Source organism: Falco cherrug, chromosome 8, assembly GCF_023634085.1.
Source record: "Falco cherrug isolate bFalChe1 chromosome 8, bFalChe1.pri, whole genome shotgun sequence".
Taxonomy (NCBI): domain Eukaryota; kingdom Metazoa; phylum Chordata; class Aves; order Falconiformes; family Falconidae; genus Falco; species Falco cherrug.
In genome coordinates this window covers 12527518-12546645 of record NC_073704.1, presented here as the reverse complement: position 1 = coordinate 12546645, position 19128 = coordinate 12527518, and positions in this window count along the sequence as shown.

Below are 19128 nucleotides of genomic sequence, written 5' to 3'. Positions count from 1 at the left end.
ACTAGGAATGAAGCTGAGGTCGGAGGGATGGCCTTTTTTTGTGACTGCAAGTTTGCTTAACTCTGCCTGTCATAGAAGTACTCTATTTCTCTCTAGCACTGTTTATTTAGATGCCATATTCACCTTGTTTATGACTGTACGGCCAATATGCTGCTGATCCTGCAGCCCTTTACTCTGCACAACCTGCACCAAATGTATGTAGTGGCCAGCCTCCAATTTGGCTTTGACTGCTGACCTAGAAGAGCTTGTAGGACCTGTGAGTTCACATCGCTCATAGCAATGAGAACATTATGCTGGATATTTTTAAACGTAGTGTTTTTTTCAGTTGTGGCCTCGATAAAATAACCAGCAGTGTTTCAGTTCAATCTGATCATTTAGTTGCCTTTATTCTTGGCTCACTGATAACTCAACAAAATCAAGCCAACTATTGAGTAAAAAGATAAAGGAAGCTGAAATGTTGCTTGTTTGTTCAGTTTGGTTTTTTGTTTTTCCCTTAACTCTTAAACTCCTTGCTCCCCAGCAGTTCTTTGCTTGCACCCCAACTCTTGCTATAGCAGTAATGTCTACAGTACATACATTTCTATCATTGTCTTGTTACCATTGCCTTTGCCTAAATAAGCTAACCGTTGGTAAATATGCAGGCAGTACTTGGGAACTCGTGAATTTGGGAGTTCAAAGAAAATGGAAATTTCTGAGGGTGCTGTGCTGTCTTGTATTGCTTTATCAGCAGTGATCACCAACTGATGCTTTTTTAGCAAGACAGAGGAAAATCTATTCTAATGGCTTTTGCTGCACTGATCGTGCTGACTCAGTGATTCAATGTGCAAAGTTAATTGGAGAGAGGCATTAAATTGGGTGGAATTTGAAGGATTTTAGTGTTCTAAGCCTTGGCCCCTCAGGCTTCACACAGAATGAAACACATAATCAGCTTTCAGTAAGCACTATTTTTCATTAATCATAAACTGTAGGCAAAGTTGGATCTTGCAAATTTAGGTCTTTTATTGTTGTTTCATGTTAATGACTATTATCTCTTTTTCCTATTGTGTATGATTCTCAGCAACTGTGTTAGCACAGATGGCTAAAATCCCTAGTGGAAAAGTAATCAGCATTTGTGAACATGATGCATTCAAAATAAATGACAGAGGAGGAAAAATGCATTGCTTTAGGAATTAGGAAGCAGATTAAACTAGAATAATGCATGTAAACACATCCAGGAAAGCAGGCTGCACTTTGTTTTCAACACAACCTCAATATACGTAACCTTCAGTTGAATTTATCAGCGGGACAGTAAGCAAGTTAAATTAAAATTGGAGAACAACTGATTTAATATCAGTAATTTGGAGTGTTCTTTTTTTTAAAGCCTAACAAAATGTGATATAATTAGCATAGATTAGATAGTATGGTGAAGAAAAGGACACACTATCCTACAGATCCTAATTATCTCATTTTAACTGAAATGTGACTAAAAGTTATAGCTGTTCACAGGCACTTCCTTTTGATCAAAGCATATAACATATTAACTAGAGTTACCAGCAGCCTTAGATTTAAACTGACTGTATGCTTTTGACTTCTTAATCTGGAAACAACAGACTAAGAGTTGTTCATAAACCTGTAGTGGAGATTATGGGAATACAGCACATCAACTGCCACCTTGCTCAGGAAGAAGTGACTTGTGGCTAATGTCTTGAAATTACAAGACCCATCTTGCAAAGATAGATGTTCATTTCTGAATGAACAAGTTAAATTATTATAACCTCCTACCTTTTCTTTGACTTTGTTAGCCATGGACTAATTTAAATACTAAAATTGAATTCAGGCTATAAACTGCAGGCTGAATCTAAATACCATTAAAACTTAAATATAAAATATATTTTTGTTAAAAGTCAGCAGGTTTTTCCTGGGTACTTCTCATGGTGGTTCCTTTCCCCCTCAACCCTGCTTTCTTCAGCAGGTGCTTGTTGCCTGAGTGTTGGTTGGTGTTAGGTGTGGAAACTGTCTTCATGTTTTCTGGCCTGGAGAAAGCAGGCAGCAAATAAGCAAGAAAACAGATAGAACAGTGGAAGGAAAGCCAGACACTTCCTCAGGAGTGGGAATGAAACCCAGGAGTTCAGATTTGTGTTCCTTTATCTAGTAAATAGTAATGAAAGCTTAGAGACATTGGCTTATCTTTTTTCTAGCGTTTATTACCCCTCATTTGTCACGGTAACAGATGGAAACTGGTGCACAGGTATGTTATAGTCATTAGTTGTATAAATGCTGTTCTCTTCACAGACTCCTTTACCTGCTGCTCTGCAGAGGACATATTGATGTCTGGGGGTAAGTCAGCATCCAGTGGTGCATCTTGTTGTGGGGACCTTAGAGGTTAGGGGGTATGATGAGTATAATGCTGTGAATGGTGAGGAAAGGGGATGATTTCATTTGAAGAGGAAGCAACAAATTTGTTATGGAAAAATGCTTAAACTCTTTCTTGCTTATGTGCATATTGATGGGAGTTTCTTGTACTTTCTTCCCTGCTCCCTGCAGCTAATGAGAAACACATCAATAGCTTCATTTTTTGTGGGTAAAGAAATTGAGACTTAAGGTTGACTTTCAGGACTACTAAGTTCTGCAATATTTATCTCAAGTTATTGAACTGCTCTCCTGAATATATTAAAGGAGATGTGAAGCACTCTTGAATTTAGGCTTGAGTTTCTCAAAGATGCGTATAAAAATTATTTGATTGTCTTGGCTTGATCTTCTGCCTGTAAATGGGAGATGATGCTATGTCTTTATAGGTGAAAGTTGTCTAGAAAGGCATCCTTTATTCCAGGAATGCTATTTTTGCTATTTCATCCAATGTTTTATGTATCCTCCCCTTCCTCCCTTAAGTGTTGGGGAATTACGGTTGAAATGCTTGCACTATTTTGTACCATTTAAACTATTTTATGTCCAACAGTGTCTGGTCTAGAGGAGAGAATTTGACTAATCTTATTATTGCAGACTTCTGTAAACTGCAGTTCAGGAGTGCTTGATCAATGACAATAAAATGACTGACTTCTAAATGACCTTGAAACCTGGAAATTTCTAAAGTATGGTCCCTATTCAGTACTCATCAACATAGCTACTTGACCCCTTCCCTCCCGCCACCCCCAAAAATTACTCTGTAGTAGATGTTTTAGAGCTACTGAGATTTTTCACAAGACTCTTTTAAATTTCATTGGAGATTCTATGCCTCTGCACTACTTAAATACCATATGTCACCATGAAAGAGTTAATGGGCATACAAATGATAACATTAGTATACCTCTTGGGATTTGGGTAACATAGGGAGTTTTATATGAAACACTTCTTTAGCAGACTCCGCTTCTTTGACCATTTTACTATTATGGCAGCACTCAGTTTCTTCTAGGAGTTTAGTATTGTTTTGCAAGAAACTAAGGAAGAAAATAATTATTAATACAGTTTTCCTAAATGATGTCTTATAGTTGGTTTAAATAGCTATCCTGTATAACAGAAATTAAATGTATAATTGACTTTTAGCTTTTAACAGACGTTAAGCTATAGTCCTGCTCTCTTACTTCCAAATAATGGCATTGAATTTTATTTTTAATTCAAATTTGGCACTCCCTTGACAGCCCACCATCAGAAATTTTATTTCCAAAATGTGTGATAGAGCTTAATCTTTTCTTCTGGGTAAAGAGAGGAAATCTCTGACACTGCTGTAATAGTCCCATATCCTGGAGAGACATACATAAGAAAAGCAGCTATGGGGGTTTTTTTGTGATTTTATTCTCTTTTTTTTTTCTGTAAAAAACTTTCAAGTCAAGATTTTTATTACTTTGTGCCCAGAGTGTCCTTTCTCTGTGGGGTCGCTTTGCTTGAGCTGTTTCTACTGTGTGAAGAGATGTTCTGCAAACAAGGTATGTTTGTGAGTCTAAAGCAATTATTTATTTTCTAAACATACAGTAGATAGCTAGAAGTAACTTGCTATTGTGCTAACCATGCCAATGAGACTGTTGGTGAGCTTTTGTCAGACAATCTGTCATCAGTCAGGTGGAGAAGCCAGACTCAGTGTTTCTGAAAACAGGCTTATTCTCTTTGAGATCACAATTTGATGAGTTTTTTCTCCCCATACGGCTTTATACCTTGTTATGCAGGTGTTTTTCTTCTTGAATTCAGGAGGTACTATCGCTGTCTGAGCAGCCTCACCTCTGTGATTTTTTACCTTGTTAACTTGCTTAGTTCTCTCAAGTTCTTCTACAGCTCTTTCGCCCAATTTAGCAGTGTTCTCAGGTGTCTGAGACAAGGTTGCACTGCAGAGCTGTATCAGAACTAACCCTTGGCTCACAGACACCTTTGCCTCTGGGAGAAGGTTTCCAAAAAGTTCTGATAGATACACTCAACTGAAATTCTTATTTTAGAATGTAGAGCTTAACTGCCGCTATTTCCCTTACTGATGTAGTTTTTTTCCATTGCAAGTACTTTTTGAAGTCTCATCTTTATAACTTTATAACTTAACTGACCAAAACACTTGAGCTGTGATAAGACACCTATTTTGGTTAAGGAGTTTAAGCCAGAGCTTCCTCTGAAGTTTGGGTTTGTTTCCTGTTATGTAAGAGTTTTGAAGAATGGCAATGGCATATAAACGAGAAATTGTTGGGATCAGTCATGCACTTTAATCACTCTATTCTCAGTGGTTTGTTCTGTGCCAATATTTCTATTGCTCTTCCTCACCTCCCACCCCTAGAAATTCTCCCTTGAAAATGGAGCATTAAAAAAAAAAAAAAAAAGAAAAAAAAGAAAAAAGTGGGTTTCAAGGAACATGCACTAGGATTAGAACAGAACTTCTTTAGCCCATACTACATTGAGGTAAAACATATCCTTATGAATCTGAAGACTTGTAATTTCAATTACTCTAAATCTGTCTGGGTATTCCATTTAAGAGAGATCTTGAATTGGCATGTCATATGTTATTTTTTTTTACCAGTGGATAATGCATTGCTGCATGTGACACAAATAGTTCACTGTATAACACATGATTTTTTTCTTCTGATAATCTTCATTGTCTAATACAATCTCTCTGAATTAACGTATCAAGCAAATCTGTTGAATTTCTTCATATCAGTTGTGTATAGCACATCTGTAGACATAGCAAGCAGAATATATAATCTATATGTGTGTTCTAAAAAGTACTTTGAGCATTTTTGTGTTCCACTATCGAGCTGGATTATAAATGACTTGAGGGGAAAATAGCTTAATGATTTTTTTAATGTATTTCTTTTTTAATTTGATAGAAAGTCTGACCAGGCTTGGAAAACTGCTCTTTTCTAATATTGCAGATTCTATTCTTTTAATTTGAATCTTAACAGCTCCCTTAAATTGCTCCTTCGATTTCAAGTCCTTCAGAACAGGATACCTGCTGTTGTTCAGTACTAACACAGAAATTTTGTATAAGCAGCCAACAGATGCTGATATAACATAGTAAAGCAGTGCGTATTCAAAGAAAATAAATATACAGTCTGAACCAGAGAGACCGTATGTATAACAAAGAAAAGTTTGTTCAGCAAAATTTATACACAGGAGTGAAGGATGCAAGCTTGACTTATACTTGGGCATTCTGGATTAGTCACAGTTATTGTAGCAGTGAAATTCTCCATATGCTTTTAACTCGGGCTATTAATTCTGTGTTCTCTAATGACATTAATTGTCCAGTACAGAACACAAATAACTTGCCCTCTGAGAGAAGCTTCGTGGCTTGTTACACTCTGGGTGAAATATTTTCTGTCACTGATGAAACTCTGTTTTTTTTGCCTTGTTGCTTACTGATAGTGATGTATATCAACATGCAAACACAGCAGATCATGCTTGCTTGCTGTGTGCTACAGATATCAAGAAGTTAAGCAAAGATCCATTCACATTAATACTACATTCTAGTTAAGCAAAGATTCATGCACATTAATACTACATTCTAGTTAAGCAAAGATTCATGCACATTAATACTGCCACGTGGAATGGTCTGCATGAACCTTTGCTTAACATTGCTATAGAACTTTTTTCTTGTGTCACTTTACCTGTTCATGGGATACAGTATTTGTAGAAATAATTAATGAAATGTATTAGAATTTTCTTCCCTCTCATTATGGAATTTGTCACCAAAAATTGTGGTGAAGGACTAATCATATCATAGAATCATAGAATAGTTTGAGTTGAAAGGGACCTTAAAGACCATCTAGTTCCAATCCCCATACCACGGGCAGGGACACTTTCCACTAGACCAAGGTTTTCTCAAAGCTCCATCCAAGATGGTCTTGAATACTTCCAGGGATGAGACATCCACAAGCTCTCTGGGCAACCTGTGCCAGTGCCTCACAATAAAGAATGTCTTTCGAATAGCTAATCTAAATCTATTATCCCTTGTCCTATCACTACATGCCCTCGTAAAAAGTCCTTCACCAGCTTTCTTGTAGGTCCCTTTAGGTCCTGTGAGGCTGCTACAAGGTATCTCCCTGGAGCCTTCTCATCTCCAGGCTGGTCAACCCCAACTCTCAGCCTGTCTTCATAAGAGAGATGCTCCAGCCTTCTGATCATCTTCGTGGCCCTCCTTTGGACTCACTCCAACAGGTCTACATCATTCTTGTGCTGGGGGCCTCAGAGCTGAAGGCAGTACTCCACGTGGGGTCTCACCAGAATGGAGTAGAGGGAGATAATCTCCTCCCTCAACCTGCTGGTCAGCCTTCTTTTGATGCAGCTCAGGATTCCGTTGTCTTTCTGGGCTGCAAGTGTACATTGCCAGGCCATGTTGAGCTTTGCATTAAGGAACACCCCCATGTCTGTCTCTTCAGGGCTGCTCTCAATCTGTTCTCAGCCCAGCCTGTATTTATGCTTGGGATTGCCCCGACCCATGTGCAGAACCTTGCACTTGGCCTTGTTGAACTTCATGAGGTTCACATAGGCCCACTTCTCAAGCTTGTCAAGGAGCCTCTGAATGACATCCGGTACCTCCGACGTGTGGACCACACCACACATCAATACAAAATAGCAGCGCTGCTTGGTTTACTCTTGTGAGCAAGAGATACTTTTTGAAAAATTTTATTTCTTCCCAACATTTTCGTCTTGCAAACAGTATTTGAAGGTTTTTTGTGTTTGGGTTTTTTTTTGTTTTTTTTTTTAATAATCAAAAGCAAGACAATGGAAGATTAAGTTTTACAAACATCCAGAAGAGGATGTTTATGTTGCCTTCCACTCTTTTTCCAATAACTAAGTAATTATGGTACTTATGTGGGGTATGAGTGAACAATTCAGTTCCTATTTTGAAATAAACCCTGAGATATGACCCATCTCTGTAGTCACTTAATTAATCTTTTCAAACTTGATCTACTTTAGGGAGAAAAGCATTTTTAATCTCTCCTAATGAAGCTTTGCTAACCCCATGTGTTTCCAGAAGAAATGCAAATATCCACTCAGTTGGACAGAATTATATCAACATGATGCACTGATTAGGGAAATGGAGCCCCAGAAGTGGGTCCCTAGCATTGGGACCTTGAGATCCAGTCTGTATTCCACTGGGTGTTTAATACATATCCAGAGGGGAAAAATGTAAACATACACAACCGAGAATACTTCTCACCAGGGTATTGTAAGGTACAGAAATCAGAGCATTACCCTTGCAGATGGAAACCCTCAGAGAATGCAGAAATTTTACAAATTTCATCTCAAGACAAAGTACTTAGCTACAGGGTTACTGATTTTTAAAAAGGAACGCTATTGCTTTATCTATCTCACTTCCTGAGTTTTGCACATTAGCTTTTTTTGTGGCTCAAGTCACAAAAACTTGCAAGTCAACAACAACATATAATAGCAAATGTTGTAGCTTTTAAAATGAAGATTTTATGAACAAGGCACAGTTAGAAATTACTATTTTGGTGACTTATGTATTTCCAAATGCATACATGTGGGTAAACTCGTAAATCTTACATCAAATAGTAGTAAAATGACCTCTGTGTAATGCAAGTGGAAAAACTGTTTCCCATGCCTCTTAATTCATTTAGTTATACATCACTAAGAATTTAATGTCAAATACCAATGTTGCACATACCCGTGGACTATATAGGTAAAACTAGAAGGCTTTTGTGGTTGTGTTTCATCTTGTTTTTTGCTTCTGTTTAAACTCTATACGGATCAGATCAAGGCAAGTGGGATTAGTTTTTGTCCCAGAACTTTCAGTTTGATTACAACTGTGACAAAACCAAAGAAATTATGAGAAGCAGTAGTGAAGGAAATTCCTTATCTACTCATTCTAGATACAATGAGATGGTGAATCTCACCTGTAGGACTCCTCAGTGATTAGGAATGATGGGGAAACTTCAGATTGCTACAGGTAGTAATGTTTACAACTGTTTAATGGTTGCATTTTCTGCATCAGAATCTTTTTTTATTTTTTAAATTTTTTTGATAGTAAAAAATTACAAGACTTCCTGTATAATTTTTTCACGAGTGGGGGATTTAAGCTTAAAAGTTTACTAGGCTGATATACTGCTGACAGAAATAATTTGAGGGTGATTTAGTAGAGGCAAATTGGCTAAATCAACAACATATAAGAATAAAGTATTTTGAATTGTCAAGCTGCTCAGGAAATTTTAGTTCAGAGGAGGCTAAACAGTCTATTAGAATACAGCTGCCTAACTAAGATTATCAAGTAGCGAATCTTTGAAATCGGCATCAATGTGAAGTTGACTGTTCAAGATGCTTTACAGTGCTTTGTAGGTAAAATACTATGTATCCACAGTCTAGCTGTGTAATCTTAATAAGATCTTGTTTTAAAAATTTGGATTTACTAGTGTCATAGGGAGGATGTGAAAGGCTGACTTGAAAATTTATGTGACCTCCTCTAAATGATATTGTTAAGCCTTTCCTGAAATGGTGTTAAATATGAATTGGTTCCTGTGATGGTCTTAACCACATGAAGATGAAAAGAGAAATTAACTGGGTAATTCCAAGTACATATTAACCTTTACTCTCTGAAAAGCTCCCCAAGAAGCTGTTAACAAATTCAGAAGATAAGCCTAAACACTATTTAATCAAAGATGTACTAGAGCAGGAAAACACTTTCTTTGTATATATTATTTCAGATATTCAGCTGATAAATTTTAGCCTAGTTTCATAGAATCCACTCCTTTTTTCACTGCTGACATCTTCTATTAGTATTATGTAACTACCTGCAGGTGTGCAGGTCTTCTGTATTTTTGTTTGACTTTGGCTTTGTGGGGTTTTTTTCCCCTAGTAGTGAAGTGTGTTATGCTTTATGTGGTTCACATAGCTTACTGGATAGATGGCACTTAGCTTAATAGATCCTTATGGATGTGTGTTTCTCTCAGATGAAACATAGCCAGTGAATTTGTTTCTTGAAGCACTTCACCTGAAGACACCATCTTTATGGAGGTTAAAAGAGTTTGTTCTCCATCTCTGCTCATTTATTGATTTCAGGGTGACAGACCGTGGCTGGGATTTTATGAAGACATGTGTAGGTCCTGGGCTGCAAGGACTGGTGTGGCCTGTATATGTTACAGAGTGACATTAGCTAGATGACATCTCTCTCACGAAAGATCATTGTATATGAAAGTTGCACATCCCTGGAAGGAAAATTGCATGGCTTTTTGTAAGTCCTAGTTAGGACTAGTTAAGATCTCTTCTGTATGTTGGTCTTCATGGTTCCCGAAGTGGCAGCTTCCACTTCATGCAGTGTGTGTATATCTCTAGTGTTCCCTTCCGCATCAGTTTAATAACTCCACTTCTAGATGAGAAGGAATGACAAACAAGCTTTTTTTTTCTCTGGTATGGCCAAAGATGGTGGTTTCCTTTCTTTGTAGTTCAGAGTCTGGATAATCATCCATTTTCTTCCAAATAAGGGTGTAAACTCTGCATTGAAAACCAAGTGGATGATCACTAATGTAATGTGTACCAGCAAGTTGCCAAGAACTAAATGAGAACTACAGCAGGAGGAAGCATGAGACAGTGGCTGCATAGTCTGCGCAGGTAAATGGTCAGGTTTACTAAGGAAAAAATTCAGGATGTATTAATGAGGAAGAGGCTGACTGATGGTAAATACTGCTTGTCCTCCTCTTCCACCAAGTTGCAGTCCCTAAGAGAAAATGAATAGCATAGCTTCACGGAGAAAACTCTGTGGTGAAGGATTTCATCAGCAGCTCTGCAGAGTGCTTCAGATTAAGTCAAGACTTCAGCTCTCAAATCTTGTGAGCTAAAGGCAGGCATAGAATAATGTAGACACCCAGCAGATAAGGTACATTTTTTGCAATCTGTGAAAGTTGCAGAAGCTCAATTGGCAATTAGCTACCTTCATGTTAGGCATTAAGCATGAAAAAGTCTCTCTCTCCTGCAGTAAAAATATAAGGTGCTCAACAAAAGAGGCAAAACAACTGGAAAAAGTTTATTTAATGTTTTTTGTACGGTTTTGTTTTCAAATCTAGCTTTTCAATATTTTTTACTCGTGAATGGTTAGAAATTCTTTTCTTCTGTGTATACCTGTCTGGTGTAAAACATGCTATCAGAATTTTTCTGATCTTGATTTGGCCTATTGTGCTAAGAGTCAGGAGCATTTTCAGAGGTGTTGGAAGTAATTGTCGTCTTAGTATTAATTTGCACAAGTATTTCCTGAAAGTGAGAACAGCTGGATAAAGCAGAGGAAAAACATGATTAACTGAAAGGCAAAACAACTATTTTCAGTAGAAGCAAAAATAGTCTAATCTTCTTTTCTCTTTCTCCTCTTCTTGATTGTGGTAAACACACAGGGCAAGAGAAATTTAGCTCCATTGTGTATGTGCATATGTAGTATCTTAGCAACTACTGTCACACTTAACAAGAGGATAAAATCTAAAAATCACAGTGACATGAAGAAAAAATTGCAGTCTTCTTTTGTAACTGATGTATGTAAAATATCATATAAAACAATACAGAAGAATGCAACCACATACTGTCAAAATTAATTGATCTACTTCAAAGAGTCAATAGGTAAATAGTGTTCCCAGGGTTGGTTGGGTTGGTTTTGGGTTTTTTTTTTGTTGTTGTTGCTGAGCATATGCCAAGTATGGTGGTTTTCTTGAGCTGTTGAAATACTACCTCTGCATAAAACCAATTTTGATTGAGTTAATGATGGAGAATAAGTTTTTACAGAGTTAAGATAGCCTTTTCTTTCTCATATTACTTACTTTGTAGATTTCTATTGTTTCATGGCAAATAATCCATCACACCAAATCTAGATGGGTATAAAAAATTCTCTGTGCCAAGACATCTCATTTCCATACAAACCAGCTGTTTGAAAGTTGAAAACCATAAAGATCCCCTTAGCTTATTGGTTAGAGCTTCCAAACATGGATGCTGTAGCTACCCTTTAATTAAGGGGGAAAATTGCAACAGCTATGTGCATTATGCTAAGTTCCACCGTAGCTAATAGTTCACAAATATTTTCTGTTCCAACATTACATTAAAGCTAGAATTCTTATTTCGAGTCTTAAGCACACTATGTACAAAATAATAAAAAAAACAAACAAACAAAAAACAGGAAGAAGACAATAAAACCTCATAATGTTAGATTAGCTGTCCCCAGAACACAACCTTTATATTTGAAAAAAAAAATCGTGTTTTGGTCAGGTTTAATTGGTAGGGAGTTATTTGTCCATCTTTTTCCTTAATGCAAAAAAAGAATTACATTAAAGAGGACCAAAAGAGCTCTTCAGTGAGATAATTTTCAGCAATCTAAATTAAGTTTCACTCTAAATTTCCTCAGATCAGGATTTTTGAGTATATGTAATAGCTTGAAACTGGTGGCAGCACCAAAATTACTGCCATGAAAGCAGAGGAAAATTAAGAACTCTTTCTTTCAACCTTAAGGCATGGTTTCACAATCTCCTGTGAGTAATTGTCATTAAGTATGTAGAGCAAATATTCCAATAAAAGAATAATTGTGTAATTCCTAACAGCTACTTGTTTTGTTTTTTGTTGTGGTTTTTCTTTTTTTTCCCCCAAGTGTGGTCAGCAGCCAGAGGTCTGTCTGATTGGGTTTTTTTCCCCCTGAAATTGTATAAGTATAAACAGATCTAAAACATTTAGAGTTAGGGTGTAAAGGCAGCTCAAAATATAAATTGTACATAGCAGAGAATACAACATTTGTTTCACAGGGGAAACTGCTTTTTCCTATTCTTATCAGTGTGGTCACACAGATTCCTTTAAAAGACGTGGATGCACCAAAAAATTTTATGGCTTTTCTGTAGAGTAAGAATAAAAATCACTTAAATCCCTCTCTTTTCTACTGGATTATCTATTTTTATTTTATAGAGTGCTGTCAAACAATATCCAGTATAGTGTTGTGCTTTTGGGTTTTTGTTTGCAATTTATGCAGTCAACTGAAACGTAACTTCTAAAAATGGTTAAAATCCATGTGCAGCTCTATCCTTTGGAAGAGAAAACTTGCAATGGATCTTATGTAATGGCAGAAAAATAGTGAATTGTAATTAAGCAAGTATCCAACTTGAATATTCCCCAAGAGGGATACAGCTGTTAGTGCAGTGGTCTGATCTGTCCTCTAATCCTTAAACCAGGATAAATTTTAAATCTGCATCATAATTCTTCAGGTTAGTTGCTATGGTGATTTCTGTCATTGTGTTTTAGGGGACAAGATTTCTATGGAAACAATTTTTATGTAGTCTTTTGCTCTCTGTGTTATTTGTCATTCCCTTCCTAAATAACATTTCAGCCCATTGGCTGGTTTTAACCAAAGTTATCTTGGTTGTCTTGGAGATAATTGTTTTTTGGCAACTTGTTGGGTTGTATCTTACACCTGGTTGTTTTTTGTTTTAAAGGCACAGCTTGTTTTAGGAGGTCGTGAGAGCAAAGGCTATAAAGTATACTGGCAAGTTCACACCTTTCCCATGGATTCCTTCATTTAAAGGTGACAATCTTCCTATGTGTTTTGATAGCAGGACAGATGTAAATGGGAAAACAGCAAAAATACTTTGCTGTGACTTGCTGCTTGAGCTGCTATGCTTGTGTAGAGAGTAATCCTGTGCCTAAATGGGCTCATTTATAATAGCCTCCAGAATGCAATATTAATGCAGATAACAGGGCAGCTCATGATGCCATTTAAGGCCTTTTTTCCCCCAGAAGGGGAATCCGTCTCTTTCCAGAAATGAAGTACAAATGAAAGAAGAATAAGTGATGTGATGGTTGTGAGAAAGATGGTGTGGGATAGATAACCACAGTAAGAGTAGCACATTGACCGGCCAATTCAGCTCCCGTTCACGTCAGTGAAGTCTACTCTGAATGATCAACAGTACGGAACAAGTGCTAGGAGAGCTCTGGAGGCCCTGCAGGAGCAATCATTTAAATTTTTAGCTTGTTTTCTAAATTGACAACAACTAAATCTGATGATAGATTAGCATATAATTGGACTATTAACAGGGTATGTGAAAAAAGTCTTGTTAAAAAATCCATTTTTAAGATTTGTGTTAGTAATGTCACTATAATGCAATCATTTATAGCAGTTCTACTAAGTCTATCAGCTGATGTTTATAATTATGCAGTTTATGATTATTAGTCTTGTAATACTTAAGTATAACTTGCTTTGTCTGGCAATATAATACTTTAAAAACAAGTCTGGAATAGCTTTTCCTTCTGTTTTCACTGTGTAACTTTTTCAAAATCTTGCAAGTTTGAAACTAAGCAAACAATGTAAGCTTGGTCAAGAAACAACATACAACAAATGTACAACTGTTCATTTGAAAATGCTAAATGAAAAAATATGTATTTATTCTTTAAGAACCTGTGAAATTGAGAATTGGAACACTGCTTGAGCTCTGTTTGACTTGACAAATTTTTTTTCTTTGGCTAAAGTGGCCCAGGTTTTCCAAGTTAGTAATAATACCGGGTTTCATATTGAATTTAATATATGCAATAAAGAAATAGAGTGTGTGTCTGATTGTAGATTTGGGTGGCCTGACCTGGCATAGCCTTCCAACATGTAATTCTAATGAAATTGTTTTGTTTATTATATATGTTGTTTTGTGAAAACAAAACTATAAGTACAACCTATTTCTGACCCTTAATTTTAATCAACTTTCCCTGAAGTCAAAGAGACTGTCACAACTCATGATGTCTTCACAGTAATGGTGATGCTGTTCTGTGTAGCATTTTTGGGAAACTCTTTTTCCAGGAAAATAGAGGTAATTCAAGTTGTTGTAACAGAGCAAGCCAACCTTTATACTTGTGAACCACAAATTCAAACTGAATTTTTGTTTTTTGTATGGAATCAGGCAAGATTTACAAAATGGCAAGGAACTATTGAAAATCCTGTTAAGCAGAAATCTAGAATAAGGGTGTACAGAAAGCTTCATAAGCAGGTCTGTGGCCTTTTTGTTGGTTGCGTTTTTTTGGGTTTTTTTACATATATATTTCAAAGTCACCACGATGAACAGCATATGTGATTACTGTTTTTACATGTTGGTTTCACATGGAAGTGGTTGAACTGATTTCAGAGTAGCTACACTCTTGTTGCTTTTGACGGTTTTATCTAATAGTCATACTTAAAAGAGTTTTCCCTGGCCAGCGCACTAACAGGAGGATGCCTGCTAAACATGAGCCTGATAACAATTCCCTCTGGGTTTCATATTTCATACAGTTTGCTTAGGAATTAGTGAATTGGCCATTTCCTGCAGGTCTTTGTCCAGTGATGCTCCCTTTTTTGTCCAGTGATGATTCTAGTCTTCATGCTTACTTTTCATCAGAAATTTTCATTGAATTTCATTAAAATGGTGAGTTGAATGTTGAGCTTAAAGATCATTTCTAAAATAGTCACATGACATTTTCTTCTACCTTGCCATTTAAGTTTTGATAGAATCATAGTGAAGCTTTACACTCATGGCATGTTGGGTTTTTTTTAAAGGTCTTGTGAACATATTCTCATCTATGTCAGTATTTCTTTCTTTCATATCTGTCTTATATGTTTTAAATTGTTGGGTCCAATGGCTCTTAATTTTTTTTCCAAATGGCTTTTGGGTTTTTCTTGACGGTGATCAGATTCTGTGTGAGCTTTGCAATGTGTTAAGTACAAGGTAGTTGCTCTTCAGTTCATCTGGGATTTTTTTCACACAGATTTTTAACAGTAAAATCCTTGATAAACTTAATCCAGGTTCTGCCAAAGATGTACCATCTAGATTAAATTGTGATAGTGTTGTCTGAAGAACTTCCTTCCTCAACCCTCCTCTTTCACTTAAGGCTGAGGGAGCTGGGAATTTGTACTGCAACCTTGGTTGTCACTGGCCTCTGAAGATGAAGGTTGGGACTCCAAAGTGATTGCCAGCATTAGTATGATGGCTCATATGTAAGCAAAAATATCCAGTTTCCTGTTGTGTTGTCTGCCTGCCAAATACTTCAAGCCTTTTAACTTTTGAATTTGTTTTCCTATTCAGACAAGACTGACAGAAGATTAAAACCCTGAAAAGGAGAATTTGGTGAGCAAATAAAAGAAATTTGTCCTCTGTCTGACAGACTGCATGAGCTCAGCCTTTCAAACTATGGATCATTGAAGGGTATGAAGAAAGACCATAGAGCTGCTCTGGTCTCTGGGTGAGTTTCATGTGGGAAGGTTGCATGAGCCTTTAAATTGCAAAACAAAAACTTGTAGGAAATCCATGTGCTTACAGAACTACTACTTTGGTATGTGGTGTTGGGGAGATTGTAGTCTAAGTAGGAGAGTTTAGGGTAGGTGAGCTGCCACGTGTCAGTGAAATGTTCCTGTTCACTTAAGCAAGATACGATCTTACTGAGCAGTATAGTTAGCTTTTGTGTGACAGCAAGACTTGTTAGCTCTTCTTGTTACTCAAGGTGTCTTTTAGGTTGCATATCACACTGGCAAATGCAGGTAACACTGGAGAGAGTCAAACACACTGCAATCTTTTCTGTTCAGAAGGTTGGACTGTACTCTAGCCTTTGTAATAGTACTACTGGGTTGACTAAGATATCATGATTGTGTGTCCACTGGCCTCTTAAGCATTTTGTTATTGCAAAATGTTTAGTGGGCTACTGCAGAGCATAGTTCAAATGGCATACTCACAATGTGGATAAAGAGGTAGCATTTTAAGGAACTGTGGAATGAAGTAAATTTAGACACTAAAGGAACTACTGTTGGCATAAGCTGTTTGCAGCTTAAATCCATCCTCTTGTAACTTGAAACAGTAGCTACATATAGGTAAAATAAGTAGGTCCGAAGACTTAAGCTGGACAGCTAGCAGTATCAGGAAAAGTCATGTGTGAGTTGCCTTTTTTTTGTGTGTGTGTGTGTGTGTGTGTGTGTGTGTGTGTGTGACCATATAGCTTAAAAAACCCAGTAGGTTCTGATCCCATTTACTTGAGAACAGTAACTCCCGCAAAGCTTGCTGTGACTGCCGTGAGCTTTTGGGGAGAAATATGACTGACTTTATGTTCTAGACAGCTTGGAGTATCCTAATATCCTTCTGGTTTTATGTCCACCCCCACTGATATAATGTCATTTGTTTGTTTGTTTTTCCTTAAGTTCATGTTTATTGTTACGGTTTTGATGATTATGCTTGTATTGGCTTTTTCTTGAACTGGTTTTGCTTATTTCCTGTTCAATTCCTATTTTTTGAGAGATTATTTCCACAGGTATTCAGCAATGACTGGAGTTAATCGTACATGTATTTCTTTACTCAATTTTATTTTGAAATAGTGCAGTTCATTTACAAAAGTAGCGTTGGGAGTTCTGTATTGTCATCTTTGGCATACATGGCGGAACTGAGGAGAAGCTTTAGATGCCTAGACATGAAGACAAAGCCTTGTCTTGGGCATCTTCATCTTCTGATGGTACCCATGATTGGGCTGTTGGAGGACAGTTTCATGTACATACATGTTACTCCAGTGTTGCAACGTACGAGATAAAATATTTCTGAGCTTTGTCTCGGTCTAGAAGTCTAAGTTGTCCCACAACCATGAATTTGTTCTGTTGTATGCTTCTCCCCTTACTTTCTTTCTGTACTTCCAGATATAAAGTGACAGTCTAGATGCTGAATATATTTGGAAAATATATAAAAAAAAATACAAACACTTGCTTGTGAAAGTAGCTTTATGTTCCTTTATGTTAACAGGCAGCATATGATTCATAACAAGTAAATTCAGTGCAAAATGCCATCTTTTTGGATGTAAAATGAGGGAAACTGACTATGTAGTTAGTGTAGCATTATAACCGTCAAAAAACTCAACAGGGGTGCCTACCAGTGTCAGTAAAGGTTGTTTTAGGTGTAACTGTGTGAGGGGAAAAATACATTCTGTAATTTCATTGTCTTCTTTCTGCCTTATAATTTGATCATAAATACAAACAAAAGCTTCATATTGAGGGTAAATAACAGAATGAAACTATCTTATCCAAAACTGGGAGAAAATAAAAAATAAGAGAATCCCTTCTTTATCTTAACGGTTATCTGAAATGTCATCCATTTAAAAGAGCGATACCATTCATTTCTATACAGCCTCACTAAGAAGGCGTAAAAAGTCTCTTCTGTTCTTTGCTTTGATTCTGTAATCTAAAACTGTATTAAATCAGCCTTTCTACAGCTAATACCCAGATCATCTAATGGAAGATTAAAAGTTTGTCTTCAGACATCAGGTCATCAGGAACAATCAACATGGATTCACCAAGAGGAAATCATGCCTGACCAACATAATAGCTTTCTATGATGGAATGACTGGCTGGGTAGAAGAAGGAAGAGCACTGGTTGCTGTCTACCTTGACCTCAGCAAGGCTTTTGACACTGTCTCCCATAACATCCTCATAGGCAAGCTCAGGCAGTGTGGGTTAGATGGGTGGACAATGAGGTGGATTGAGAACTGGCTGAATGGCAGAGCTCAGAGGGCTATGCTCAATGGAGCAAAGTCCAGCTGGAGGCCTGTAGCTCGTGGTGTTCCCCGGGGATCAGTACTGGGTCCAGTCCTGTTCAACTTCATCAATGACCTGGATGAAGGGAATAAGCACACCCTTGGCAAGTTTGCTGATGATACAGGACCGGGAGGAGCGGCTGATGCACCAGAGGCTGCACTGCCGGCCAGCGAGGCTTGGGCAGGCTGGAGGGAACCCCATGGAGTTCAATAAAACCAAATGTCAGGTCCTGGACCTGAGGAGGAGCAACCCCAGGCACCAGCCCAGGCTGGGGCTGACCTGCTGGAGGGCAGCTCTGCAGAGAAGGACCTGGGCGTGCTGGTGCACAGCAAGGTGCCCGTGAGCCAGCAGTGTGCCCTGTGGCCAAGAAGGCCGATGGCACCCTGAGGGGCATGAGGAGGAGCGAGGCCAGCAGGGCGAGGGAGGTGATCCTCCCCCTCTGCTCTGCCCTGGTGAGGCTCATCTGGAGCGCTGTGCCCGGTGCTGGGCTCCCCAGTTCGGGAGAGACAGGGAACTGCTGCAGAGGGGCCGGCGGAGGCTACAGAGATGATGGGGGGAGTGGGGCATCTCCCTGGTGAGGAAAGGCTGAGGGAGCCGGGCCTGTTCAGCCTGGAGAAGAGAAGGCCGAGAGGGATCTTACCAATGTACACAAATATCTTAAGGGCAAGTGTCAGGGGGATGGGGCCGGGCTCTTTTCAGCGGTGCCCAGCGACAGGACAAGGGGCAACGGGCACAAACTGCAACACAAGATGAATATGAGGACACACTTCTTTACCCTGAGGGTGACAGAGCGCTGGGACAGGCTGCCCAGAGAGGCTGTGGGGTCTCTTTCTTTGTACACATTCAAGACCCACATGGACGTGACTGTGAAACCTGCTTTAGGTGAACCTGAAGTCCCTTCCAACCCTGACCACTCTGTGATTTTAGTAAAGGTAATGTTCTGGCAAGGAAAGAAACATATAGAAATATTATTTTTTTTTTAAATAGCACTGTGGTCTCTGCTTATCTTTGAACTGTCAGACAAGTAAACTTAATGAAGATATACTGCACTTCACTTCTAAGCGTTTTTTAACTGGGAGTTTCAGCTAGAAACACTGACTATGTAAGTTAATTTTCAAAAGCCTCAAAGGGAAAAAAATAAAACACCAAAACCCCCAAAACTCTGTTCTTCAAAGTTAGTTGAAACTTTTAAA